We start from the raw sequence: 9,864 nt of genomic DNA, 5'->3' as shown, positions 1-9,864 counted from the left end.
ATTTAGGGGTTGCAAACTCGCTTTGAACGCCAAAACGTATTGGGAACGGGAGGCAGGTTTTTTTACATTCAAAAAACGCTATTTAAAATTAAAAACCATCTCCTGGAGAAGCTTCTGAGCACCTGTTTCTGATTTCCCCACATGGAACGACAGTCCACTTCTTTTAAGCAGCAACTTGTTCTGGAAAGAGTTCTGAGGAGAACGGTTTACCACAGGAGGGGGGAAGCTGTGGCCCTGCTTGGGCCTTGATGGACTCAGCCCCCATGAGCCCCAGCCGGCATAGTCAGTGAAAGGGATGATGGGAGTTGTAGTCCAACGGCATCTGGAGGGCCACAAGTCCCCCCACCCTTGATCTGAAGGGTGCTGTGTTGTGCCAAGAAGAATAAAGCTAGATTAACACCGTAGTTGTGGGTCACATATTCCATCATAAAGAATACCAGATGCAGGGGTGAAGGGATGTCCAGCTTGGGGGGGGGGAGGCGAGGTGCCAAGCCTGTTACCCAGCTTGAAAGTGTCCTTCAACTCTCATGGTGCCTTTTTGCCTGGGTGAAAGAGAGAGCGAGGTGCGTGAAGAAACTATCTTCACTGCTGTATGAAGGTAAGATTGATGGTCATTGCTCCGCCCACTTTTGCCTCTGGCCCCGCCCACCACTGGCATGTGGACCCTGAAAGCTCACTCAGAAGCAGTAGTTGCCCTCAGACTGGAAAAAGGTTCCCCACTCCGACTTACACAAGGCACCAATGATTGGTTTTCACAAGGCACCAATGAATGCTGTTCATATTTGCTTGTGTGATTTCTGTTCCTAACTGGGGGAATGAGCAACTTGTGGCAATTTCCATTCCTGTTTCTGTTTCCGATGGAATTCTCCAACATCCTGACTACCTTGTGCAGAGGTGGTGGTCATAAGGCCCAAGGATGCCTCTGGGTTTGATGGAAGCCCAGGGGGAAAAACCCCTCTGGAGTTTTTTCAGGCTTTTCCAGCTTACTGGACCACAATTTCAAAAGCAACAGCAGCAACACTCTGCCAGCTAGGAGACCCCTTTTAATTTCACATACTTCTGAGTGCTCAGCTTAGTGTCTCTCCAGACACAGCCTTTGAAGTCTGTTCACAAAACGGACTTCAGACTGAAGCTGCTCTGCACCCATCGGTTAATCGGCCTTTGAAGTCTATTGAAACTGCTTGCAAACTGATGAGGTGAGCCCTTTTCAGGTTGTCACTTGACCTCAGAGTTGGCCAGCAGGGTGAGGGGAAGGAATGATCCATTCAGTGACCATATCCAGTCCCCTCCCTCTGCTCCAGAGCAATATGGGAAATCAGACTGGAAGCCAGCCTGTGGCCAGCAGCAGGGTAGAGAGTGGAATGTGGCTATGGCAGGCCTCTACTTGCAGGTGGCACTGTGGTCTACCACCAAGCCTCTAGGGCTTGCTGATCAGAAGGTTGGTGGTTCGAATCCCTGTGACGACGGGCTGAGCTCCTGTTGCTCTGTCCCAGCTCCTGCCAACCTAGCAGTTCGAAAGCATGCCAGTGCAAGTAGATAAATAGGTACCAATGCAGCAGGAAGATAAAGGGTGTTTCTGTGCGCTCTGGTTTCCGTCACGGTGTCCCGTTGCACCAGAAGTGGTTTAGTCGGAAAACTATGTGAACAAACGCCAGCTCCCTCGGCTTGAAAGCGAAATGAGCGCCACAACCCCATAGTTGCCTTTGGCTGGACTTAACCGTCCAGGGTTCCTTTACCTTTACCTTTTTTTACTTGCAGGCCTTGTGGCATCTGCCCTGGGATTCAAGTGTTGGTGCGGAGCCTGGTTAAAATGCATTTATTTCAGGGGACTCCAAACTCTGGTCTGCAGACCACCAGTGGTCCGCAAGCATCATCCAGGTGGTCCGTGGCGTGTGTCTGGATTTGCGATGGAACAGAAGAGGTGGCCTATCCATGCATTAAATAGAATTCTGTATGTTATGGAAAAATTAATGACACGTCGTTACGATTGCATGGGGATAAGTGTATCTGCACAAAGATTGCCCACAAAACACCCAACCCCCTTCATGGGACTCCAGGAAATGCAAGAGGAGCTCTTCTGCAAATGGCCTTTGTGACATAAGTCACTTAAATGGGAACAAGGGATCCAGATGCGCCTATTGACAGCAGATGCTTTCACTTCGCCCTGTTTTATCCACGAATCCAGTTTCTTGATGAAATGTCGCTTTTACTGATAAAATCTGAGCTGGAATAATTCAGAGAGAGCAATACAGCAGTCGTGCCTGGCCTCCTAGTCAGCCTCAAGACTCCTCTGGTTACAGAGCAGGAAATTCTTCCTAGTCTCCCCTCTGTGAAGCTGATTTAACAAGTACAGTCATACCTCGGGTTGAATATGCTTCATGTGAAGCGTGTTCTAGTTACGCTCCGTGGCAACCCGGAAGTAATGGAGCGCGTTACTTCCGGGTTTTGCTGCTCGCGCAGGCGCTCAAAATGACATCACGTGCATGCGCAGAAGCAGTGAAAAGTGACATGCGCAGACGTGCTGTCGCTAGTTACGTTTGCTTCTGGATTCGAATGGGGCTCCGGAACGGATCCTGTTCGTATCCAGAGGTACCACTGTATTGGTAGGCTATCCAAGCTGACTTGTCAATGAATGAAACAGGCCTGTGACAATGTATTCTGGAGTCAAGATATTCACCATTTCAAAAGAACGGCCCAAACTCACCGGGAAAAGGCAACCAGCAAGCATTGTTAGGTGTCTTGACTGACAGGCACCAAGTCATACTCTCACATTTCTGTTGTGGACCACCTCTTTCTGTGACATTTGTATGATAATTTGGGGTGGTCTTTGGCTAAGGGGTTGGGCAATTTCTAAAGTCTTTAAAAGTTGTTGTGGGTCCTCTCACCTCCTTGCGAGGGGCGGGGGACTCTGTTGCTGCAGAAAATAAAGATATTCATTGCTTTCTTCAACTCATTCCTGCCTCCATTCATTCATCTCATAGAATTCCATCCACGTATTCCATAGAATTCAGATTGTGAGATAATAAAATGCAATGCACGCATCCAGCACAGTGTTTTACCATTGATACAACGGGCAGGAAAAGTGGTCCACCCAGACGCTCAGTAATGCTCTTGTGGTCCAAGGGTGGGAGAATGTAAGAGAAACATTGATTTGTTTTATTTGATAAATTTATATCCTTCCTCCAAAACGGTGCACAGAGTGGGAGTGAGGTGCCAGCAGCCACCATGAGTGGCAAAGGAAGAACAAAACAAGCAGCTGCTGGATCCGGCCAATGGCCCACTGTCTGAGTCCAGCATCCTGCTCTCGCAGTGGCCAACTAGATCCCCGTGGGAAGCATGCAAACTGGCCATGGCCGCCACAGCACTTTGCCCATCTGCCCAAGGTGGCAAAACAATGAGGCAAGAGGGAGAAATTAGCCTTTGAGCCAGTTAAAATGGCCTGCAGGCTATCCATTGATTAACAAGTCCCCAGGATTCTATTTTGTTTTCAGGTTTGTGCGCCTCACTCCAATGCAAGCAAGTTTCTCATGACCTCGTTTAAGGACGGCCACTGGGATCTTCTGACATGGGCAACAGGCCACAAGGCCAGAGGTGAGGGAATTGGCATCTTTAAAATTAACCAAAGTGGTTAAACAACAAACTGGATCACAGCCCTTGGCCCTACCGTTGGGCAAAGGGGAAGGAGGGCCCCCGCCTCAGGCAGCAGAATGTGGGAAGAGTGGAAAAGCAGGCAATTGTCTCCCATCAACGCACACACACACCCCGGCGTGGTCAGGTTGATGGGCATTGCGGAACGACGACATCAAGAGGACCACAGGTTTCTCCATCCCTTTCTGAGAGAGACTAGCTTTAATGAGCCGTACTCTGCAAACACGGCTCATAAAAGCTAGCCTCTCAGAAAGGGCTGCAGGGACGTGGGTGGCGCTGTGGGTTAAACCACAGAGCCTAGGACTTGCCAATCAGAAGGTCGGCGGTTCGAATCCCCACGACGGGGTGAGCTCCCGTTGCTCGGTCCCTGCTCCTGCCAACCTAGCAGTTCGAAAGCACGTCAAAGTGCAAGTAGATAAATATGTACCACTCTGGCGGGAAGGTAAACGGCGTTTCCGTGCGCTGCTCTGGTTCGCCAGAAGCAGCTTGGTCATGCTGGCCACATGAATTGGAAGCTGTACGCTGGCTTCCTCGGCCAATAAAGCAAGAGCGCCGCAACCCCAGAATCGGCCACAACTGGACCTAATGGTCAGGGGTCCCTTTACCTTTACCTTTACTCTGCAAACACAGGCTAAGGGCTGGTGCTGAGGATTTTCCGACCCACTCAAATGTACACCACCCACACCTTTATTTGTTATGAGTGCAGTAAAAAACAACAACCAGATGAGCCACACCTCCTGTCTTTTGATCCACTATTACATCCTCTAATTCACACTAGAACTTGTCCGGGGAAGCCCCTCTCTTCCTGTTTGCATAAGGTCGAGGGTTGGATTATGAAACTGTTTGCCAGGAGGAAGGAAGCAGATGCATATTGGCCAAATAAACGCTTCTGCTCTGGCTTCGGTTTGTTTGTTTTTTTATGAGTGAGATTTCAGGGGGTGGAAGAAATGGAGCGACCAGGTGCTTTGCAGGAGGGGCTGGTGAGCTGAAAGGAGGTTGGGATTGGGCCCCATCCCAGGATGGCCCAGGAGTCTTTCCTGAGAATCCACTTAGTGGGACATTCATCTTGATTAGCTTGCCCGAAGCTTACATGGAGATTAGGCAACAAGCATCCATTCCGATTTGTTTTGGGGGAGATTATCCAACAATTAGCATTCTCATCCTTATTTAGTCCGTATTAAGCAGCTATTATGCATCTTCCCCTTCGCCAGCCCTTTATCCCATCCTTTCTAGTGCATATCTGTGTACACACTATATACAGTGGTACCTGGGGTTACAGACGCTTCAGGTTACACACTCCGCTAACCCAGAAATAGTACCTTGGGTTAAGAACTTTGCTTCAGGATAAGAACAGAAATCGGGCTTTGGCGGCGCGGCGGCAGCAAGAGGCCCCATTAGCTAAAGTGGTGCTTCAGGTTAAGAACAGTTTCAGGTTAAGGACGGACCTCTGGAACGAATTAAGTACTTAACCCGAGGTACCACTGTACTCAAGGAATACCCCCCCCCCGAATCCTGGGAACCATAGTTTACCCTTCAAAGAGCCACAATTCCCAGTACCTTAGCAAACTACATTTCCCAGGATTCTTTGAGGAAAGCTGTGTGCTTAAAATATATGGAGTATGGGGCTGGGGCAACCTATGGACAATGTACAGGGTAATCATCATCATCCCCCATCACTTTCCTAACGGCCAAAGGTGCTTTTTCATTAAAAGCAAGCAATCAAACAAACTGGATTTGTTATACCAGACCACTTCAACTGAACAAACCTAATTTTTTGGTATGTGATTGAATCCCTCCCTCCTACAAAATACTGATATATGACAAAATACAGGCTTTGGAGTATTTTAGGGAGCAAATAACCCAGCTGGCAAAGGAAAAGCATGGAACTCTGGAGTCTCCAGAAGAATGGGAGTGGAGCACAGGACAATGTATCCTACTTTACAGTGGAAAAGATGGACAAAGGACACAGCTCTGTTGGATTCACGGCTCTTTATCGCAGCAGTTAGAACTGCTCCTGGAATCAGACTGACTGCAACCTAGCTGGCTGCTTTATATATATTGGTACCTCAGGTTACGTACGCTTCAGGTTACAGACTCCGCTAACCCAGAAATATTACCTCGGGTTAAGAACTTTGCTTCAGGATGAGAACAGAAATTGTGCTCTGGTGGTGCGGCGGCAGCAGGAGGCCCATTAGCTAAAGTGGTGCTTCAGGTTAAGAACAGTTTCAGGTTAAGAACGGACCTCTGGAACGAATTAAGTACTTAACCCGAGGTACCACTGTAATACTAAATAACTTGAAACAGTAACAACTCACAACTAGCTAACCAATCAGGAGCGACAGTTTTCAATCCTTTATTTACATACTGGTGACCCTGAGTGAGAACTGCCACTAATCTTAATACATAACAGGGGGCATTTATGCCACCTTAAGGGGAAAAGAGGATGGGGCCCAATCATCTAAAAAGATCTTCTACCCTTAGTTCAGCTCATATATGGCCAGGCTGGGGGTGGGGTAGGGTTTGCAATTCACAAGCAGGAATTGGAAATAACTGTGTCACACGCCACCCCAATCTCTGTGCAGTGTGAGATTCCAGGGGTTCCCAGCATTTCTGTTTCCTTTTGGGTAAGACGAGGCACAGACTGTGGTGTCTTTATGATATATGGTTTGTTTATTACATATATACAACCTGAGCCTATGATGAAAGGGTTCACAGCATTATAACCCAAAAGAGTCTTGCTTCTTCCATAGCCATAGCAATCAGCATTGGCTTGGCTTGCTCTCTGGCCTCTATAACCTAAGCTTTATCTGCTGAGGGAGAGAGGGAGGGCCCCATCCATTTGCCTTCTCAAACTTAGTCCTTTGATCCTGTGTAATCTTAATGGCCTTTTCACAACGAAGCCTGACTTAATTAGCTTTTAACACATGTTGATTCCATATTATTACAAGTGTCGTAACACACATCTTAATGCACCTGGGATTGTCACCCATCTTCAGCACCCCAAACCTTAATTAAATTCTACCTACTGACCCCTGTGTTTTAGTGGTGCTCTGGTCCATTGGGTCACAAAGAGTCGGACACGACTAAATGACTAAAGAACAACAAGAAGTACCCATGAATTCATAAACACTGGCATCCTCGTTGGAACACATCATTGCACGCCTGTTCCTGAACCTTCACAACACAGAGACGCCCGAGGAATTTCCTGTTAAGACATTTCGCAGACCTTCTCTCTCAGCTGACCTGACAAAGATAATTTAGGCTGTAAGGCCATAGCCTGTGCAGGGCCAGTCCAGGAAGCGCTGCCTCGTAAGGCTTATGTGTGGGTGACAGATCCTTATTCCTGAAGCTTTCCCTGATCTAAACATGGGCATCATCCTTGCCTCTATGAAGACTAGCAAGATTTTGGACTCTGAGCTGGTGGTTAATACTTTGAGCAACATTAGTTCAGGGGTATTGTGAGAAACTAAAGCAGTGGTTCTCAGACACCCACCCACACCCACTCTGTGTTGCTATCTTAATTTTACATGGCAGGCATTTCCAGACTTCCATTTATTTTTCAGAGTTTCCTGGGAAGAGGATTTGACTCTTAAACCACTCTGAGATTTGTAGATCTGTGAAGGGAATAAGGGTCTCCGAACAACTCTCAAACTACAGTACCCAGAATTCCTTGGGGTGGGGAGCCATGACTGTTTAAAATGGTATGTTACTGTTTTAAAGGCAGAGTGCAGATGGGGTCCTTGTCAAACATCATTGCCATCTTACGGCACTCCAGTTTTTCCTGCATCTTCCTTCTGGGTTGCTTCCAGACTGCCACTATTTTGGATTCAATCACACACCAGCAAATGGAGGTTGCACCGTTATAGTTTGTCTTTGCCAACATTGGCTTTTCTTGATAAGGGAACTCCTCTGACACAACGTCACCTAACACCTCCTTGAAAACAAAGTAGAGCGAAAAGCCGAGCAAATCGAATCCCTCTGCAAACAGACTTGGACAACGGCTTCATGAAACAGGCCATTGGGAAAGCTGTCAGTGTTCCAGAGCAATACTACTTGTGGGGCATGCTGGGAAATAAACATGGCGGCTTCCAGAACCCCAGCTGCCTCGTGGGAACATTTGCCAACAGAATGGGTGCTGTGCTGCGTCCATGGCAGGGCCTGTGTGGCTTGCTGTAGTGAGGGCTTGACTCCTGGCTCCCTAGGAGGACATTGTGGGGAGAGGGGGATCCCATTTTTCTGGCCCCTACGTGCTCCCCATCGCTCACTATCGCTGATTAATGTTTCTCTCCCTAGTTTTTGCTGTACAAAACTCCAAAGTTCTGTCAAACCAAGCATCCTAGCTAGGCAAATATTTGCCTTGGCCATGTTGTCCCACAGCATCCTAGTTGGCTGAGAGCTGAGCAAGGGAGGTCATTGCTGTGAAAACCTAGCCTCTGTTCTGGGATCCGTGGGCCTGGAGACTTCTCTCTTTGGTTGGGCAATGTGAGAACTGGCTGGTTACTCTGCCCTGAGTTCCTATCATGAGCTCACCATTGCCAAACTGGTCCAAGCTGGAAACGGTCCTCAGCTTGAAGATTCACAGGGACTTTGTTTGTTAGACAGAGGCACAAGGCCAAAGCAAATATCATTGCCAAGGGGGCATCTTTGCTTTGTATTTAATTTGGATTCCTGATGCAATCGCTCTTTGGCTTACAGTACACCTCGCTGGCATTTCCTGGAGGGTTCAATCCTGCCTCCAGGACCTCTGACACACATTATCTTTCTAACCCCCCCACACTCCCAATGATCTCACCGGCAAAGAATTTGCTGTATCACGATGGCCACACTTTTACAGTGAGGGGAAATGGGCATCCGAAGGCACTGAAGCCAAAAATGATAGACAAACTAAGAATGACGTATACTCAGAGAAAAAAGTACAAGGGAGAGATAGTCTCTTTTGGAAGCTATTCACACACATCTTAATTCCAAATAGAAATAAGTGTGATTACATTTATGGAAGGGCCGCTTAGCACATGATCAGAAGCACTCTGTTCATTATTCTTAATATCCTGAGGGCCTGAGATTTGCCACCTGTTGATGGGAGATACAGCTGAGCAACATCTGGAGAGTCAATGGTTTGCAACTGTTGCCTTAAGGCCTCACCTTCTCACCCTGATCTCAAGCAATGTATACAAGAAATGCATATCACAGGGTAATGCATATCACAGGGTAAAGTGTATATCAAGAGGCATACATGAGTTAAAATACAATACACAGATGTGTTATCTTAGGGGCAATTGCCTTGCAAAATGTGTGTATTTGGGGAAAGTGCGTACAAAGTTTATTAGGATAAATTCACACCAAACCAGTGCTGGATTTTCATGAGGACTAGCCTCAAAATAAGGTGCAAACTTTTGTGAAAATGGGGGAAATGGAACTAATGTAAAAGAGTGGGAAAAATGAGAATCTGAAATTGACAGATTTCCCTTTTAACTTCCAACGACAGCGAATGTTCCTTTCCTGTCCAATGCCATCTGGTTCTGTTTATGTCTCTGGTTCACACATGACTTCTGTTTGGAGAAAGTGTTCCCCGGAAGTCCCTGCGTCAGGAGGCCTGAGGGTTTCAGCATTCGTTTACCATAAGTGCTTTGGGACGTGTTTTGTGTGCAGCAACGCAGCGTGGATGTCTCACCCCTCACAGGCTTCTAGGCACAAATATTTAGCAGCTGGCTGGGTGGGTGGGTGTGATGCTGTTGGACAGGGATGGCGTTTCCTCTCTCAAGTTAACACCGGGCCTAGAGGCTGAAGCAACAGAAGGAGATTATTCCATGGGAAAGGAAGGAATTAGTAAAGAGGCAGAGTAGGGATTATGGTGGAAAGATGTACCTTGTCACTTAGGAAAGAGGACTGTGTACATACAACACATTTCAAGCACGTGACAGAATCTTGGAAACTATAGTTTTTTTTGTTTTATAATAATTTTTATTAGTTTTCAATTACAACCCAATAATAGCCTCATTCTAACAATATCAATTTATAATACAATTATTAATACCAATAGTTCAAATACTGAATTATATAATTTAGATATGTTGCCCCCCCCACATGATAGAATTGATGGCTTGATTATTTGCTTTATTTCTGCATTGCAAAATCTTATTAATTTCCATTACATCCCAGTCATAATAATAATCCCTTATACAACAACAGCAATATTAATAACTTCTGTTCATGTTG

The sequence above is a fragment of the Podarcis vaucheri genome (assembly GCF_965113315.1).
Source record: "Podarcis vaucheri genome assembly, chromosome: 13".
NCBI lineage: Eukaryota > Metazoa > Chordata > Lepidosauria > Squamata > Lacertidae > Podarcis > Podarcis vaucheri.
The sequence above is the reverse complement of the archived record's forward strand: the minus strand, read 5'-3'. Positions refer to the sequence as shown.